The sequence below is a fragment of the Schistocerca serialis genome, chromosome 2 (assembly GCF_023864345.2).
Source record: "Schistocerca serialis cubense isolate TAMUIC-IGC-003099 chromosome 2, iqSchSeri2.2, whole genome shotgun sequence".
Taxonomy (NCBI): Eukaryota; Metazoa; Arthropoda; class Insecta; order Orthoptera; family Acrididae; genus Schistocerca; species Schistocerca serialis.
The window spans coordinates 206,029,844-206,048,230 of record NC_064639.1 but is presented as its reverse complement, the minus strand read 5'-3'; positions in this window follow the sequence as shown (position 1 = coordinate 206,048,230).

Sequence of the window (18,387 nt, the reverse complement as noted above, 5' to 3'; positions counted from 1 at the left end):
AGTTCTAGCAAATCAAAATTTACGAAATAAATAAGTATTTTTTATTTATCCGTAACCGTTTTCCACGCAAAAATGAGAACATGGATTTTCTTGAATTGTAGCGCCAACTACCAAGAATCAAAACAAATTTTTAAGACAAAATGTATGTAGTTTTTATGTAGACACTGAGTCTGCAATAAAAAATGGGGGTTCAGATTTGAAATTTTAATGTTGTCTTTCCGCCCCACCCCCAGAGGGCTGGGGTGACGGGCTAATTTTATCACGAGCAGATGTCCCCCTCGAAAAAAATCTACTTTGGATTCTACATATTCTTTCGAGTGAAGCTGATTTTTCGAGTTAGTCTGGCTTGCCAACTTAAAATTTACACCCTGTATATAGTCCCCTTATTACTATGGTACAGTTTTTAAATAAATTCAAAGCTTCATTTTAAGAAAAGGAGGTACACAACCTTCGTCACATTCTCATTATTGAAACTATATCTATATGCTTGACTGATGCACATTTTAAGTGGTTATTTTACTGCCCTTATTGCTAAAGGAGAAGAGCGGAAAGTATTTTTGGGTCCTGTTTTAAAATCTGTTGTATCACAGGGTTAATTCGAACACCAAAGTCAATGTTTAGTAGGTCTTTTAGGGATATTCACGGAGTATTTTATTATACGGGACCACTGACCTGCGGTAGCTCGTTACCGAGTAATAATGAAATCATGATTTATTCGGCATGTTAACGGAATTACCTCTGGTTCTGTGGAAATACATTAACAGCAGTGTAAAAATTAGTAATACGCAGACACGAAAACGCGCTTCGCCAGGCACACAGTGATGCCACAAGACTCGAATGCAAACCTACTGTGGTGAGATTGCCTTAGTCGCGGGAATATTTCAGCACAGGATCATTGTGGCGACGTTGCATCGCATTCAGCGAACCCATACACGAGGTGTATATCGACCAACTCTACATCAGTATCCCTGACCATAATGCTCTGTATCGCTGTTAACGTACAACTAACACTGCGTGAGCAACAAACCCCAGACATAACCGAGGAGCACAGAAGACAAACTTAAGGCGAAGGGTAAAGTAGGCACTACTGTTGCCAACAAGTAGTACCGTGAGTGAACGTAACAAGTTTCTTTCAAAACAAGACACACAGTGCATACCTTCGCCGTTTGCAGTGCTGTGCAGGTATTGTCACTGCTATAATGATGCAAAGATAAGTGGGGGTAGGAACTCGAGCGACATGCAGTAACTCTAAAACGAGTCATCGGAGACGACGAGACCTTTACATGAAAATACTCACAAAATATCCCTGACCCACTTACGAAATTTTGTCGGTGGAGTAAGAGTTGACCATGTAAAATGATTTGAATAAAAATTTTATCACTTTCAATTACGATTTGTATGGTTATCTACAACTAATAAAAAATGAATGAATATATGAAGATGGTACCTGTTCCAGAAAGAACAGATATCATTGATGACCGTGCAGCTTCTCTAGAACGAAAAGATAACTAAATCGAAACCCTTAGCTGCCGACAAGTGTTGTTGATATACATCGGTGGGGACAGCTGAAAATGTGTGCCCCGACCGGGACTCGAACCCGGGTTCTCCTGCTTACATGGCAGACACACTATCCATCTTAGCCACCGAGGGCACAGAGAATAGTGCTACTGCAGGGACTTAGCCACAAAAAGCTTAACAACCAATGAAATTCAGTTTAAGAGAAGCCTAAAGGATTTATTGGTGGCCAACTCCTTCTACTCCATTGATGAATTTCTCACTAAAACCAACAGATTTTTATATTATATATATAAATGTGTGTGTGTATACATATATAACTTCTGCACTATTTCAGTGCAGTAATGTGTTCATTGTAAATATGTATGTATGTGTGTGTGTGTGTGTGTGTGTGTGTGTGTGTGTGTGTGTGTGTAAGTACAATCAAACTTCTGCACCATTTCAGTGCAGTAATGTGTTCATTTTAAATAAGTATTATAGTAGTTGTATTATATGTTTATTACCTTATAAATAAATAAACTTTGTTATTTTAAATTCAGTGCATTAGTGTTTGTAAAATGACTGTTTCATATAGTGTTCATTAAAAAATGATGATCATTCCACTTGGGACCTGTGGAAAGATACATTAGCTTATTTGTTTTAGTTATAAATATTTGTCATGTATTGTTGTTTTTATGACATGTTCCACATCCTGGAAGACCACCTCATTACGGATCAATTGGAATGAAAGTAAATCTAATCTAATCTAATCTATCCCTTGCACGCTTCCCGTGAGACCCACATTCCCAACTGTCCACGACGTACATTCGTAGTGTTCCTAATAGATATTTACCCATTCACTCATCACTCGCGCCAGACTAAGCTGACGAGTCCCGTAACAGTTTCGGCAAAGTTTGTGCATTCGCACAGAATAATGCAATGGCCGGTGGCTCAGATGGATAGAGCGTCTGCCATGTAAGCAGGAGATCTCGGGTTCGAGTCCCGGTCGGGGCACAAATTTTCAGCTGTCCCCATTGATGTATATCAACAACACCTGTCGGCAGCTAAGGATTTCGATTTAATTATCATTTCTCTAATAAAACATTTTGTCACATTCATTTACACTGATAAGCCAAAACATCATGACCACTGCTCACTGCGATGTTTGATGCCGCCTGGTGACGTTACGGACACGTGACACGCTATAAAAATTATTTAAGCGCAGCAGTGGCGGTTTGGAGTCACCCTAGCCAAAATATGGGCTGCAAATGGGAAAGCTCCCTGAGGTAAGCGACTTTGTCAGACGATAGACTATTATTGCGCCAATTCTGTGGACGAGTATCTAGAAATCGGCGAAACTGATCTACTGTTCACATGCTACTCTCGTGAGCATCTCCGGAAATAGGTAGGACAGTGAAACTACCACTAGACGCTAAATAGTTGGAGGTCCACGACTCTTCACAGAACGTGGGGTTCGGAGGCTTGTCTGTTCGTTGACACAGAGTAGATGGCGATTTGTAGCATATCTGTCGAAAGAGCACAATGCTGGTGCACGTACAAGTGTCTCAGAGAATACCGTTCATCGTACGTTGTTGAACATGGAGCTCCGCAGCAGACCACCCATATGTGTTCACATGTTGACCAAAGACATCGTCAATTACGACTGCAGTGGGCATGGGACCATCGGGACTCGACCGTCGATCAATGAAAATTTGTCGGAGCTTCGGGTGAATCACATTTTTGCTACACTAATTCGATGATAGTCTCTACAAACGCAGTTATCGACGTGAAGGGTGGGTCGAAAAGCGCAGCGCGCCACGGATGCAGCTGGTGGGAGCTGTATCACGCTATGGGAGACATTCTCCCGCTCTTGCATGGGACCTGTGGCAGTATTCGAAGACACGCTAGTGGCTGCGAACCACCTGCATCCCTCCATGCTTGATGTCCCCCCAAGGCGATGTTATCTGCCAGCAGGAGAATTGTCGGTGTCTCGGAGATAGAACCGTTCTACATTGGTTGCAGGACAACGAAAGTGAACTAAAGTTGATGCCTCGGCGATCAAATTCGCCCGATGTAAATCATATGGAACCCATCTGGGTCACTATCGGGCACCATTACCGTATTCGAAAATCAGCGGCCCGTTATTTACGTGGATTAAATGACCTGTGCGTAGACATTTAATGCCACAAATGGTTCAAATGGCTCTGAGCACTATGGGACTTAACAGCTGAGGTCATCAGTTACCTAGAGCTTAGAACTACTTAAACCTAACCAACCTAAGGACATCACACACATCCATGCCCGAGGCAGGATTCGAACCTGCGACCGTAGCGGTCGTGCGGTTCCAGATTGAAGCGCCTAGAACCGCTAGGCCATTCCGGCCGGCTTTAATGCCACTTAGCTCCACAAACATACCAACAAACTGTCTGATCCGTGATACGCAGAATCTGTGTTGTATTTCGTTCCAAAGACGGACAAATAAGCTATTAAGCAGGTGATCGTAATGTTTTAGGTGACCAGTGTATTATTGTAAGAACTATGAGATGTGCGCAATTGAAAAGGAGACTATAGTTATATGCATAGAAATTTTAATAACATTATTATAGTTGCGGTGTGTGTGGAGCAGTACATCTATACATAACTACTAAGGACATTGATACACCGACCCCAGCGCTTAGCAGTGGAGTGGACAGCTTCAGCGTAGGAACTCCTGGATTGCTAATGCATCCAGTTTTCTACTGTGTACTCCAGTTTCGTGTCACAGATGGAACCTTTGATCTTTCAGAGATTGCTTTAAGGGGCCGAAGATATCCGAGACACTCGGGAAGTTATCGGAGCTGTAAAGAGGATGTTCCAAGAACTCCCATGGAAAGCTTTGAAGGAGCTCGAGGGTCTTGTTGGCTGTATCTGGCCTAGCGCTGTCCTAAAGAATCACTATGCCACTCGAGAGGTTGTCCCTGCGCTAATTCTCGATGACCTGCTTCAGTCTGAGCAACGTGTTTGCAGTACTACTCAGCGTTAAGCAGCGTTAAGTGCTGCACACCGTCGCAGCAAGTCGAAAAAGAAACTGGGCATCACTTTTCCAGCCTTCGGGGCAGAGTGGACTTCTCTTGGACAAGGGGAACCGGGATGCCGCTCATCCGTTTGGAGGCATCTACATCTACATCTACATACATGCTCCGCAATCCACCATACCGTCCGTGGTCGAGGGTACCTCGTACCACAACTAGCATCTTCTCTCCCTGTTCCACTCCCAAACAGAACGAGGGAAAAATGACGGCCTATACGCCTCTGTACGAGCCCTGATCTCTCTTATCTTATCTTTGTGGTCTTTCCGCGAAATGTAAGTTGTCGGCAGTAAAATTGTAGTGCAGTCAGACTCAAATGCTGGTTCTCGAAATTTCCTCAGCAGCGATTCACGAAAAGAACGCCTCCTTTCCTCTGGAGACTCCCTCCCGAGTTCCTGAAGCATTTCCGTAACACTCGCGTGATGATCAAACCTACCTGTAACAAATCTAGCAGCCCGCCTCTGAATTGCTTCTATATGCTCCTTCAATCCGACCTGATAGGGATCCCAAACGCTCGAGCAGTACTCAAGAATAGGTCGTATTAGTGTTTTATAAGCGGTCTCCTTTACAGATGAACCACATCTTCCCAAAATTCTACCAATGAACCGAAGACGACTATCCGCCTTCCCCACAACTGCCATTACATGCTTGTCCCACTTCATATCGCTCTGCAATGTTACGCCCAAATATTTTATCGACGTGACTGTGTCAAGCGCTACACTACTAATGGAATATTCAACCATTACATGATTCTTTTTCCTATTCATCTGCATTAATTTACATTTATCTATATTTAGAGTTAGCTGCCATTCCTTACACCAATCACAAATCCTGTCCAAGTCATCTTGTATCCTCCTACAGTCACTCAACGACGACACCTTTCCGTGCATCACAGCATCATCAGCAAACAGCCGCACATTGCTATCCACCCTACCCAAAAGATCATTTATGTATATAGAAAACAACAGCGGACCTACCACACTTCCGTGGGGCACTCCAGATAATACCCTCACCTCCGATTAACACTCACCATCGAGGACAACCTTGCATGGTCTAAGTGATAATACCACGTTTCATCACATCCCATAATATGAACAATGGAATCCGTTCCTTGCTTCGCGAATTAAATCCGTTCCTTGCTCCGCGTATCTGAACAGATGTAGAAAAGCAAGCATATGGAATGAGTACACATATAGGTGAGTGGCTCGAAGACTTATTACGTAATAGAATCCCAGCATTATGCCCTCGACGGCGAATGTTCATCAGAGACAAGGTTATCGTCAGGAGTGTCCATAGAAGTTTGATAGGTCCGCAGTTTCTCTCTATACATGTAAACGATTTGGTGGACAGAGTGGGTAGTAATCTGCGGTTGTTTGCTGATGATGCTGTGGTGTACTGTAAGGTGTCGATGTTGAGTGACTGTATGAGGATACAGGACACTTAGACAAAATTTTTAGTTGGTATAATGAGCGGCAGCTAGTTCAAAACGTGGAAAAATTTACGTTAATGCGGATGAGTAGGAAGAGCAAACCTGTAATATTTGGTTACAGTATTACTAGTATCCTGTTCCACGCACTTCAGTCATTTATGTATCTGGGAGTGACGCTGTAAAGCGATATGAAATGGAAAGAACATGAGAGGGCTGTGTTAGCGAAGGCGATTGGTCTACTTAAGTTTATTGGGAGAATTTTAGGAATGAGAGGTTCACCTGTAAAGGAAACCGCAAATAGGACGCTCGTGCGATCTGTTCTTGAGTACTGCTCGAGTTTGAGGGATCCGCACCAGGTCGGATTGAAGGAAGACATCGAAGCAGTTCAGAGACGAGCTGCTAGATATGTTTCCGATAGGTTCGAACAACATTTAAGTTGCTACGGAGATGCTTCGGGAACTCAAATGGGAATCCCTGGAGCGAAGGTTGTGGTGTCGTCGCCAGACACCACACTTGCTAGGTGGTAGCCTTTAAATCGGCCGCGGTCCGTTAGTATACGTCGGACCCGCGTGTCGCCACTGTCAGTGATTGCAGACCGAGCGCCACCACACGGCAGGTCTAGAGAGACTTCCCAGCACTCGCCCCAGTTGTACAGCCGACTTTGCTAGCGATGATTCACTGACAAATTGCGCTCTCATTTGCCGAGACGATAGTTAGCATAGCCTTCAGCTACGTCATTTGCTACGACCTAGCAAGGCGCCATAGCATTTGATATTTATCTTGAAGCCTGTACAGTCAAGAGAGATGTTCTACAATTATGGATTAAAGTTAAGTATTCCAAGAACTACGTTCTTTTCTTTATAGGATAATTACTTTACCTTGTTCCAGACCTCACGCCAATCTGCGTGAGCTAAAAGCGTGCATTTCGGCCTCCTCTAGCAACACAGTGTTGGCTCTTCTGCCAACACTTCAAAGGTGTTGTTCTTTTCGAGAAACACTATTGAGAAAATTTAGAGAAGCGTCATTTGAAGCTGGCTCCCGAACGATTCTACTGCCGTCAACATAGATTGCGCGCAAGGACCACGAAGATAACATTCGAGAAATTAGGGATCATTTGGAGGCGCATATAAATAGTCATTTTTCCATTGCTCTACTTGTGAGTGGAACAGGAGACGATATGATCAGTAGGGATTACTGGGTATCCTCCGCTAATCATCATACGGTGGCTTGAGGAATATCAGTGTAAATGTAGATATAGCTGAGCAAGGCAAACAACCATTTTCGCAGTCTCCTGTACATAAACGTTGCACTCGTGGATTACGTGATGCACACTTTGTTTGCTTATCGACATAATAACAGGAAAATCACCTGTAGTGATTCGACAATTCGTTTATATGAGCTCCTCCTCAGCCAAAATCTTGGAACTGGTAGGGACAACGTGCGCCTGCCCATGTCGTGGCATGTAGTTGATGTTTACACTTCCCGCCTCATAATGCTGACACCACCGGGACGTTCTTCGCGGTTTAAGACACTGCTCTCCGTACACCTCTTTCACCCTGCGATAAATTCGATAAGCATGCTCCCCTTCTACGCGAAAAATGGTTCAAATGGCTCTGAGCAGTATGCGACTTCACTTCTAAGGTCATCAGTCGCCTAGAACTTAGAACTAATTAAACCTAACTAACCTAAGGACATCACACACATCCATGCCCGAGGCAGGGTTCGAACCTGCGACCGTAGCGGTCGCTCGGTTCCGGACTGCAGCGCCTAGAACCGCACGACCACTCCGGCCGGCTTCTGCGCGAAGAAACTGGATAACCACTATTGTTATTCGATAGGAATCCATCATGCAACGACCAGAAATGAGGAAATTTCTACGAAGCCGTTAACTCCGCTTGAACAACTATGAATGTGACCTCGCAATCTCTTTGAAAACACATTCATCCACTAGGACTACAAAAATCCAACCCTATCTACCTTAAAATAAAATGTAGACATAACTTCGTATTTTGAGAGCTGCTTACAGATTAAAGGAGACATTAATCCTAGCCCTTCGTACATTTGTGATTTATCGCTTTCATATCCTCACATTGGTCATTTTACTACTACTTCAAAGTTGCCGAAGGAATGCATTCGTATTCGGCAGGATGGCGGTTCAAAGCCCTGTCCAGTCATCTAGATTTGGGTTTTCCTTGGATCTGCTAAAGCGCTTAAGGCAAACGCCGGGATGGTTCCTCTGAAAATGGCAAGGCCGATTTCCTTCCTCATCGCTTTCCAATCCGAAGTCTCTAATGACTTGATCGTCGACGGGACGTGTATCTCTATTATTTCTCTTCTCCGCACCATGGAAACAGAGAAACAGATTGTGTGTGGTAGCGCACGAGATGTACATCCTTGCAGTTCCAAGTATCACTCTGGATAAATGCAGTTCTACACTGCATTCGTCAGATATATCACCCTGACGTAAGCACTACACTATGATTTCTTCTGCATTTTCTGGAATCTCAATGGATTTCGTTTCATTTGGAACGGAAGCCAAACTGTCTCGAGTACAATCAAGTACGATAGTAAATACCTTTTATGTTGCGCGTTACGCCCACATCGACTCATCGATAGTCAGTTGATTCATCCAACTTGCAGCAATGTGAACAGTTGCAATTAAGACGTAAAAAGTTACGAGCAGAGGAGTAATATAGCTTCGAAAGTCATGTAATTTCTAAACAGAATGACATAATATACGGCAAAACTCCGACAATACGCTTCTTTGGAGACTAGACGCAAAAATAACATGCTCTTATTGTTAGCTAACACAGTACCGTAATTAAAAAAAGAGCGATGAAAATTCCCAGCTTAAATACAGGGTAATTTTTCTGTGTGGACAATTTATCATGTACAAGCGTACTGCCGGGGTTTCAGTGTTTAGTTAAAAGTTGAAGCCACTAAAGGGATTACTTAGTCAGTCGTCTGGTAATCTCTGAACTCCGTCGATACCCGAGAAATACATTACAGTACTGGATCTTTCATCTGCTACGTTGAAAAAAAATAGACGATCAACAACAAAATCCACGAAGCCATCTAAGGACCACATCTTCTCGTCTTCTTTTATGATGTGCTTTCTGCATCCCGCTGGCGTTCGGCAGTGAAGTGTGGCAAAGCTTAGTATATTCGTACCAGTACGTCTGATTGCTTAAGTGCCTCGTTACTTCCGTCGGCAAATCCATTAACTTGGCCCGAAATCAGTTCTATTGGGTTCGGTTTGCAATGGTACGTTGGAAACTCTGACAATACAGCATTTGTATGATGAGTTCGATTCTTTGAAAGTTATTGTGCTCCGTGTTTCTACAGTGCTTATCACTCTGGCTCACGTAACGCTAACATCTGTGGTATAAAATAATGGACTCAGTCCAAATGAAGATTATCTGATTTTTCATTTTTGTCCCAAATTTTAATTTATAATGAATTCTTAATTTAAAGAATCTTTTATAAATGTTCGGTATTTAAGAAGTTATATTTGCAATGAAAATTGGAATTTTTGAGCGATGTGTAATTAAAAACAAGAAGACATACCTGTTTCATAATAATTATTATTACCAGATATGTGCTAATTGACATGTATTTGATGAACTTTATATTTAAATGAACAAAAAAATACCACAACGAGATTCGAACCAGCAACCCACAGAATGTCCGATTATCGTTCTCGTATGCTACCGATTTAGCCACACACCTCGTTTACAAAAAATTATCGCCTTTGCTTTACTAAGTAAAGTTATACGGAAACTTCAAACTCGATGTTCTCTGTAAAATTGTGAAAGACATTAAGAACATCCCACTGCTCGACATTTTTAACTGCGTTATACGCGCGTGTTCCGCTGCGGAGCAGGAATCAGTGTCAGCCGTTTTCGCAGTAAGTATTAACAGCCCGACAATCAGAGTAGACCTTCCGTTTATAGAGACGGCTACTGTACGCGATTTTATTTAATAAAAACTACGTAGATGAAATATGATTACGAAAAACGTTGATGCCACTTAGTACTTTATCATTTACAGTAACATTGTAATGATACATGTAACACATCAGTAGGGCCTACTTCCAAGAACGTAACAATACTCCGTATGTGTGCTTCGGCTGCTCACCAATCACTGCGTCTGTGTTTAGTTACATTTGGGTTATTCTTATGACGAACTAACTTTGGAAACACACGCTACGCCTCTGACTGTGAAGTCTGCTAACGTGGTTAGATTATTTGTGAAATTATGTAAACTTTTCTCAAGAACGTCCGATTCTTTTATTACATGTAACTTAAATTTATTGCATGCAAGGCTACACGTGTGCATTAATGAATACTGACCCAAGTACGGTATGGGTTTTATGGTGGGATGGATTTGTGTAAGAGATATTTTGTAAATTCTGTCGGCAATATAACGTGTGCTTGTTTTTATATTTTTACTATGTAACATTATGTATTCCAGGCAAATATCTCAAAGTAACTTGACAGTCATGTTCAGGAACGGTAACAAAATAAAGGGAAGGTTTACTTTATACAAAGACAGTTGTCGTGGTAAAATGTTTGCTTTCAGACAATTTGTGATGACGGTAGAATCTTTTGCAAGTAAAATTCGTTTCATGCTGTTAATTTTTACGAGAAAGCTTCTCCCATACTAACGAGCTCGGGCTCTCTAGTTGCTAATAAAAGCGAATCATAGTACTAGATAGGTTGAAAGCAGGAAATGGCCACTGGGTATTACGAGTAACATAAATGCAGGGCGGTTGGCTGTAGCTGATATCCACTGAGCGTGGAAGAGGGAACAGAAAATGCAGTCAGTCGCGTAACATCTCCAGAGAGATTTTAGTGGACCTGCGAAAGTACTCTACGTGTTAACCCCTAACGCACTGTAAATAGTTTTCATAAGGATCAGATGGCAAATACTAACACTTGTGTATCCTAAAGGCTAGGCAAAGAATATTCTGCGACAGAAATGACTCTTCTACATTCCGGTATTTCCATTAGAACGAAAACGAAAGCTAGTCTACTCTCTAAGCCATTGCCACAAAAAGTCCTTATTTGGAGTAAAATTCGCAGCTATGATAAATAATAATAAAATTTTATGGTACTGATTTTTAGAATAGGACATAGTGTATGTAACTGAATAAAGATAATATTTGTTTAGCCAAGCACGTTTCGCCTGTGTTTGTTAAGACATCGTTACGAGTCTGAAACACGAAGACAGTTTCATTTGTTTGCAGCACTTTCGTAAATGAAAATGAAATGAAATGATCCAATGGCATTATTGGCCAGAAGATCCCATCAAGGGTACTGGGATCGCCTTGTGCATATCTTTCTGGCCGGCCGCAGTGGCCGTGCGGTTCTAGGCGCTACAGTCTGGAACCGAGCGACCGCTACGGTCGCAGGTTCGAATCCTTCCTCGAGCATGGATGTGTGTGACGTCCTTAGGTTAGTTAGGTTTAATTAGTTCTAAGTTCTAGGCGACTGATGACCTCAGAAGTTAAGTCGCATAGTGCTCAGAGCCATTTCAACCATGTCTTTCTGTTTGAGGGTGCTTCGCCGACTTGCGCTTCGGCGAAGATGAGATGAAACGAGGAAGACAACACACACAGATCCATTCACCGAGCGGAGAAAGTCTCCGACCCGGTCGGGAATCGAACCCGGACCACCAGGATCTAGAGATAGCAACTCTAAGTAGTACACCGCAAGCTATGGCTACTTTTATAAATATTACAATTCAAGAAAACTGTGAAACTACCTCTTTAATTATTTTTATTAAACACTGACCTACAGAATTTTCCCTGACAAAGACAACTCAGACTTCAGCTATTCATTTATTACCCACAACATACAAGCCCAATGCAATTTGACTGCTACGCGCTGACAACATGACTTCCATAAATTAACACAAAAGACTGGCCCTGAATCGCAAGGAAGACTAGTAATAATACTAACCCAAAAAAAAAAAAATGAAATTAAAAAAGTGTGGAACTACCTCCAACCCTGTTCATTTCCTAAACTCATTTCGGTTACGAAACCCAACAGTGCAAAAACCTATTGTTTTTCATAAGTCACTTACCTCACCGAAAATCTTATTAACACGAACTACAACAATTACCTCAAGTAGCAACTACAGCCAGCTAAATAAAATGTTTCTAACTACTATAGACTCCAACTAATAGGAGGCATCAGGTTAGCGAAAGAAGGATTTTCTTGAAGAGAAAACAATGTATTTAAAAAATTTTACCTTATTCATGTGATATCCAGTTTCAAAAATTATATGGTTGGCAGCAATTACACTGCTCAAATATTATCAACCAAACATCCATCATCATACATTTTCTTGTGATTTTCTTATAAACACGTCATTTCATCTCACTTTACAACGCATATCCTACCAACACAGACTCTCCACTAAGAATATCTTGTCCATACACTTCCCTCTCCACTCGCTAACTGCTAGTCCGTCCAACCATAGAATCTCTTGCCGAGGGCGCAGAGCGTTGTCAACGATATTAACACAGTCTATAACGGTGCCAAGATACAACCAGGTTACTTACAACCGTCACATTCGAAAAGCCGTAGTAGAGTTCAACGCACTTATAAATGGTTAGGCTCATGTGAAACAAACACACACACACACACACACACACACACACACACACACACACACAAGCTCGCATGCACGCACACAAATATAGCTTTGACCATAGACAGCACGAAATACACTACACAGTTAGCACAACCCCCCTAACACAACCCAGAGTAACGAGGCGGAAAAGTTTGTGTGCAATTTGTGTCGCGTGTTGAAAATTTCATGTAGTGCTACAGGTAGGACATCAGTTTCTCCAACAGCACAGCAAGAGCTTATGTAAAGAAGTAACAAAAAACATAGAGAGTGACAAAATCTACACTACTTATTAAAATTGCTACACCACGAAGATAACGTGCTACAGTCGCGAAATTTAACCGACAGGGAGAAGATGCTTTCGTATGCAAATGATTAGCTTTTCAGAGCATTCACACAAGGTTGACGCCGGTGGCGACACCTGCAACGTGCTGACATGGGGAAAGTTTCCAACCGATTTCTCATACACAAACAGCAGTTGACCTGTGTAGCCTGGTGAAACGTTGTTGTAATGCCTCGTGTAAAGAGGAAAAATGCGTACCATCGCGTTTCCGACTTTGATAAAGGTCGGATTGTATCCTATCGCGATTGCGGTTTATCGTATCGCGACATTGCTGCTCGCGTCGGTCGAGATCCAATGACTGTAAGCAGAATATGGAATCGGTGGGTTCAGGAGGGTAATACGGAACGCCGTGCTGGATCCCAACGGCCTCGTATCACTAGCAGTCGAGATGACAGGCATCCTGTCCGCATGGCTGTAACGGATCGTACAGCCACGTCTCGACCCCTGAATCAACAGACGGGGACGTTTGCAAGACAACAAGCATCTGCGCGAACAGTTCGACGACGTTTGCAGCAGCATGGACTATCAGCTCGGAGACCGTGGCTGCAGTTTCCCTTGTCGCTGCATCACAGACAAGAGCGCCTGCGATGGTCTGCTCAACGACGAATCTGGGTGCACGAATGGCAAAACGTCAATTTCTCGGATGAATCCAGGTTCAGGTAATGGTATGGGGTGCCATTGGTTACACGTCTCGGTCACCTCTTGTTCGCACTGACGCCACTTTGAGCAGTGGACGTTACATTTCAGTTGTGTTACGACCCGTGGCTCTACCCTTCATTCGATCCCTGCGAAACCCTACATTTCAGCCGGATAATGCAAGACTGCATGTTACAGGTCCAGTACGGGCCTTTCTGGATACGGAAAATGTACGACTGCTGCCGTGGCCAGCACATTCTCCAGCTCTCTCACCAACTGAATAAGTCTGGTCAATGGTGGCCGAGCAACTGGCTCGTCACAATACGCCAGTCACTACTCTTGATGAACTGTGGTATCGTGTTGTAGCTGCATGGGCAGCTCTACCTGTACACGCCACCCAAGCTCTGTTTGACTCAGTGCCCAGGCGTATCAAGGCCGTTATTATGACCAGAGGTGGTTGTTCTGGGTACTCATTTCTCACGATCTATGCACCCAAACTGCGGGAAAATGTAATCACATGTCAGTTCCAGCATAATATATTTGTCCAATGAATACCCGTTTATCATCAGCATTTCTTCTTGGTGTAGCAATTTTAATGGCCAGTAGTGTATGTTGAGCAGAAGGTGCTTAAGTCAGAACAGTTTGTAACTTACTTATTTAAGGAGTAGTCAAATTAAAGCAGGACAAGTGGAAAAAAATGACTGTAAACTGTTCATTATTTCAAAAGTAAGCACCATACTGTTAATACGTTTATCCCACTGTGAGAAAAGGCGGTCAGTGCCTTCATGGACAGACGTTTGCGGTTGCCTACGGAACTATAATAGTACGCAGGCGTGCACCCCATCGTCCCAGCATATCGACGGCCATGAATGTCTTCCTTCAGGGCTTCAAAAATTAGGTAATTGCGTGGGGAGATATCAGGACCGTATGGAGGATGTGTATGGGCTTCCCATCGAAACCTCTGGAGCGAAGTCGAAACAATAGGCACGCCAGCTCCAGAAAAGGATCCTCTGCTCACTCACTTTCTGGAACATGGCGCTGCAATTAACGCACAGCAGTACGCGGATACTCTGCAAAAATTAAAGCGCACCATCAAGTTCAAGCATGAAAGTTTCGCTGGAAGGCCCTTATAAATACTTCATACAGTCCCGACCTCTCCCCATGCGATTTCCATATTTTTGGAGCCACGAAGCAAGACATTCGTGGCAGTCGATTTGCTTCGGACGAAGTAGTGCATACTTGGGTACAATCGTAGTTCCGTAGGCAACTGGAAACATTTTTCGATGAAGGCATTAACCGTCTTGTCTTAGAGTGGAATAAATGTCTTAACAGCTGTGGCAATTACTTTTGAAATACTAAACAGTTTCCTTACTTTTTTCCTTTGATTGTCTGTTATACCGTAGCAGAATGTGTAAGGTTGGTTGGTTGTTTGGGGAAGGAGACCAGACAGCGTGGTCATCGGTCTCATCGGATTAGGGAAGAGTGGGGAAGGAAGTTGGCCGTGCCCTTTCAGAGGAACCATCCCGGCATTTGCCTGGAGTGATTTAGGGAAATCACGGAAAACCTAAATCAGGATGGCCGGACCCGGGATTGAACCATCGTCCTCCCGAATGCGAGTCCAGTGTCTAACCACTGCGCCACCTCGCTCGGTATGTGTAAGGTGAAAGTGCTGCACAGAAATGAGGATCACATGCCTTAATAAACTACGGAGTAACATGTCTCGCGAAACAAATGCTGCCTTTAGCAACAGCATGCAGACGATCCTAATCTAAACGTCATTACTATAATATTAAAAGAAAGTCAGGAATGACAGGTCAGAATCATTAAATAAGCACATTCATCTGGATCAGCAAATACCAGTGGTAACGTTACTGTATCCTGAATTAATCTTACGCTCTGCAGCGGTGTATGTAGTATTTTGAAACTTTCTCGCAGATTATAACTGTGAAAACTGTGTGCAGGGCCAGGACTTGAATACAAGACCTTGGCATTCACTGGTATTGTTCCTACTGACAGAGATACCCAGACATTATGCAGGATGCCCCCTTACAGCATCATTTCTGGCGATACCTCTCTCTTACCTTCTAGATTTCACAGATTTTTGTTGAACTGGATAATTTTTACGAAGCAAGTGGGCTTGTACACATCATAATTTTTAAACTTGATCTGAGGACGTCATCAGTAAGATGACTGTTTTTTGATGTAGTGATTGTGGTTATTGTTGCGACAAGGATGGTGGTACACAGTAAAGACAGGGCTGACATTAATGACAACAAACACGTTGTTGTTCATGACGGTAATTACTGTAAATGGTTTCTGAATTTCCACGATAGAAAACGGCCGATTTTATTATGGTAGTGAGGTAGAGTTAACGACCCATTTAATATTTTGTATGTTAAATCTATATGCTAAAATTTCCTTTTAGTGTAACTTAAGAAACCATTATCCCGAGCAATACTGGCTTTCATGTTATCGTTCTTAGTTCATGAGCTGGCCATATCGACCCGAGTGATTACCCGGGTTTAAACATTATTGTACATCACTAATCGGGAGAAACAGTGGAACACGTGAGGCAATACTGACCTTACGACTTATCTTAGAAGAAAGATTAAGGAAAGGCAAACCTACGTTTCTAGCATTTGTAGACTTAGAGAAAGCTTTTGACAATGTTGACTGGAATACTCTCTTTCAAATTCTAAAGGTGGCAGGGGTAAAATACAGGGAGCGAAAGGTTATTTACAATTTGTACAGAAACCAGATGGCAGTTATAAGAGTCGAGGGACATGAAAGGGAAGCAGTGGTTGGGAAGGGATTAAGACAGGGTTGTAGACTCTCCCCGATGTTGTTCAATCTGTATAATGGGCAAGCAGTAAAGGAAACAAAAGAAAAATTCGGAGTAGGTATTAAAATTCATGGAGAAGAAATAAAAACTTTGAGGTTCGCCGATGACATTGTAATTCTGTCAGAGACAGCAAAGGACTTGGAAGAGCAGTTGAATGGAATGGACAGTGTCTTGAAAGGAGGATATAAGATGAACATCAACAAAACCATAACGAGGATAATGGAATGTAGTCGAATTAAGTCGGGTGATGCTGAGGGAATTAGATTAGGAGTTTTGCTATTTGGGGAGCAAAATAACTGATGATGGTCGAAGTAGAGAGGATATAAAATGTAGACTGGCAATGTCAAGGAAAGCGTTTCTGAAGAAGAGAAATATGTTAACATCGAGTATAGATTTAAGTGTCAGGAACACATTTCTGAAAGTATTTGTATGGAGTGTAGCCATGTATGGAAGTGAAACATGGACGATAACTAGTTTGGACAAGAAGAGAATAGAAGTTTTCGAAATGTGGTGCTACAGAAGAATGCTGAAGATAAGGTGGGTAGATCACGTGATTAATGAGGAGGTATTGAATAGGATTGAGGAGAAGAGAAGTTTGTGGCACAACTTGTATGAATATCAAGAGCTCAGATGGAAACCCAGTTCTAAGCAAAGAAGGGAAAGCAGAAAGGTGGAAGGAGTATATAGAGGGTCTATACAAGGGCGATGTACTTGAGGACATTATTATGGAAATGGAAGAGGATGTAGATGAAGATGAAATGGGAGATGTGATACTGCGTGAAGAGTTTGACAGAGCACTGAAAGACCTGAGTCGAAACAAGGCCCCCGGAGTAGACGACATTCCATTGGAACTACTGACGACCTTGGGAGAGCCAGTCCTGACAAAACTCTACCATCTGGTGAGCAAGATGTATGAAACAGGCGAAATACCCTCAGACTTCAAGAAGAATATAATAATTCCAATCCCAAAGAAAGCAGGTGTTGACAGATGTGAAAATTACCGAACTATCAGTTTAATAAGTCACAGCTGCAAAATACTAACACGAATTCTTTACAGACGAATGGAAAAACTAGTAGAAGCCAACCTCGGGGAAGATCAGTTTGGATTCCGTAGAAACACTGGAACACGTGAGGCAATACTGACCTTACGACTTATCTTAGAAGAAAGATTAAGGAAAGGCAAACCTACGTTTCTAGCATTTGTAGACTTAGAGAAAGCTTTTGACAATGTTGACTGGATTACTCTCTTTCAAATTCTAAAGGTGGCAGGGGTAAAATACAGGGAGCGAAAGGCTATTTACAATTTGTACAGAAACCAGATGGCAGTTATAAGAGCCGAGGGACATGAAAGGGAAGCAGTGGTTGGGAAGGGAGTAAGATAGGGTTGTAGCCTCTCCCCGATGTTGTTCAATCTGTATATTGAGCAAGCGGTAAAGGAAACAAAAGAAAAATTCGGAGTAGGTATTAAAATTCATGGAGCAGAAATAAAAACTTTGAGGTTCGCCGATGACATTGTAATTCTGTCAGAGACAGCAAAGGACTTGGAAGAGCAGTTGAATGGAATGGACAGTGTCTTGAAAGGAGGATATAAGATGAACATCAACAAAAGCAAAACAAGGATAATGGAATGTTGTCTAATTAAGTCGGGTGATGCTGAGGGAATTAGATTAGGAAATGAGGCACTTAAAGTAGTAGAGGAGTTTTGCTATTTGGGGAGCAAAATAACTGATGATGGTCGAAGTAGAGAGGATATAAAATGTAGGCTGGCAATAGCAAGGAAAGCGTTTCTGAAGAAGAGAAATTTGTTAACATCCAGTATTGATTTAAGTGTCAGGAAGTCATTTCTGAAAGTATTCGTATGGAGTGTAGCCATGTATGGAAGTGAAACATGGACGATAAATAGTTTGGACAAGAAGAGAATAGAAGCATTCGAAATGTG